The sequence below is a fragment of the Belonocnema kinseyi genome, chromosome 2 (assembly GCF_010883055.1).
Source record: "Belonocnema kinseyi isolate 2016_QV_RU_SX_M_011 chromosome 2, B_treatae_v1, whole genome shotgun sequence".
Lineage (NCBI taxonomy): Eukaryota > Metazoa > Arthropoda > Insecta > Hymenoptera > Cynipidae > Belonocnema > Belonocnema kinseyi.
Window position 1 is genome coordinate 7,432,269 of NC_046658.1, and position 2,494 is coordinate 7,434,762.

Here is a 2,494-nt window from a genome sequence, read left to right on the forward strand (position 1 = left end):
GAATTTCATTGGCACCGTCGGAAAGAGGAGATCTTAAGCAATAAAAATATATGTGTCTCAATTTTTTCTAGTGTCGAATAGTCTTAGTTATTGGCCGTTAAAGCAGTATACCGGTAGTGGCGTTTTGGCCGTTTAAGGGTTAAAAGGTGATTTGTCGAGAAAACAAACTTAACCTGCAATACCCCGGCAACAAATTCGTTGTTTGAAATTTCGCGCCGTTCCCGATTCCAGCAAAAACTGCCTTCCAATTTTAATCCTCAAATAAATAAAAATAAATTAATAAATTAACCCAGACGAAATGAGATTCTCGCTGGAAACAGAGGGTAGGGCCAGGAAAAAACAGAGGACGAAGAAGACTCAGAGACGTGCTGAACCCGAGGCGGTTCTCATTAAACCGGCCGAAGATCTGAGCTACGCAGAGGTTCTCAGAAACCTTAAGCAGAAGGTCAGGCCTGACGCCCTTGGAGTAAAAATTAAGGGCGTCAGGCAGACAAGAAGCGTAGGGGTCCTTGTGGAACTCGGCCCGGCAGAAAAGGGCAGAGCTGAGTTCTCGGCTGCACATAAAGGAGGCTGTTGGCGAGGGGGGTCTGTGCGAGAGCTCGCACCGAGGTTAGGTCTTGCACCTCAACCCATCTGCAAAAACAATTGAAGTAGAGGAGGCGGTAAAAAGCCACTTCGGAAGACAACAGGTTTGGATAGGTAAAGGTCAGCCTCACGAAAAGACCCTTCAGAGGTGATCTGAAGACTTTTGTGGCACTGACTGAAGAGCTAGCCGCGAGGCTAGTACGCAGGGGACACCTGAAGGTGGGATGGGTGTCCTGCCGTGTGCGCAATAAGTCGGAGTCAACAAGATGCTATCTCTGTCTAGGCTTCGGCCACATGACAGCAAAATGCAATGGTCCGGACCGAACGAGGGCATGCTGGACATGCGGCAAGGAGGGCCATAGGGCTGCGGTGTGCGAGAGTACGCCGCAGTGCTACCTCTGCGCTGCAAAAGAAGAGAAGCCCCGGACCGATCATCTGTCGGGGACGCTGAGATGCTTGGCATATAGGGAGGCAGCCTCGTTGAAGAAGCCTCACGGACGCAGAAGCTAAACATCGCAGCTCGGCAGGTCCGATAAGAAGCCCAGACATATAAAAGAAGCCCAAGCTACTGCAAAAGAGGAGAGCCGAGGCACGGCTGAAAAACGGCACCCCCTGAAGTAATGCGAAAGCGGTTCCGGAGGGAATAATGCCAAAGAGAAAGGGTGGCGTTTTTTAGTGGTTCCCTTAGTGGCATCATTATAATGACAGAGTTGATTTTCTATAATATATAATTACACGAAAGGTGTAATTGGATGTTATATATGTCAGGTCATTGTAGTGATGCGTAGACTGAAATCCCCACAGTACCGAGAAGTGCGGACCTTTCACGTTGTGTTTTTGAACATTTTTCACCAGACCCTGGTAAAAAAAATATATTCGAAATTGCCGACAAATAACGGAGACTTTAAAGAAAAGTGAAAAAATAATGAGCCCACATAAGTATACAACAATAGGGCCTCACCCTTTTGGACTGTTTGATTCTTCTGATGCGTCAACTATTATTAATAACTATTGATGCGTAAAAAATTGTTGGGGGCAACAGTGGGATATTTTTAACAATCCCTTATTTTCATCTTCCAACTTTTAATTTTTCACCTTTAATCTTCTACTCTATTTTTGAATTATGTGCTGAAATTGGTTCGCAATATGTACTTCTAGCTAGGCCCAATTCAACCCAGCATTTTAAAATTTAGGTCTTGAATTAGAGCCAATTCAATCGCTGATCAAGTAAAAGACAACCTAGCCATTATAATTTAAGAAGGAAGACCAGTAGAATGTAAAACAAGTGACAGGTTCTTAAAAAGGCTATACAAACTGTAAAACAAGGCTGATAAAAAGTCAGGCAAACTGTATGACTAATGTGAAGGTCCCTTCATTATTAAGAAAAAAATCTCAATATTTGTTAAAAAACATAATTACATGCTTTAGATTAGATTCATAATTTTTATAACTAAATAAAATAACAGCAACTCAAGTCAAACAAAAACAGACTCAAAGGACAATCGACTCCAAAAACAAGGAATTTCTACAATTGACTCCACGGACTAGTTGTTCATTTCCTTTTCACATTTGGTTCAACAAGAAGATAACCATGGAGGAGAATCTATAGTGAAAAAAAGGGATAACAGAAACTTCAAGCACAAAACTAGTGACAATTTTAAAAAACGACAATATCAAATTCGCGAATGTTGCATATTAAATTAATTTACATACAGTATAACCTTCTTGACAAAGAAAAATCATTTAAATGTAGCAAAACTTTACAACTCCAGACTCAAACAGACAAATTTCTTCATTAGGAAACCTAAACAAGATTATTGACGAGATTTAAAATGTTTAAAATCAAAATTGTTAAATCAAACCTCAAGAAGAAAACAGTAGATATGGAAACTTTTGTTCAAATATATTT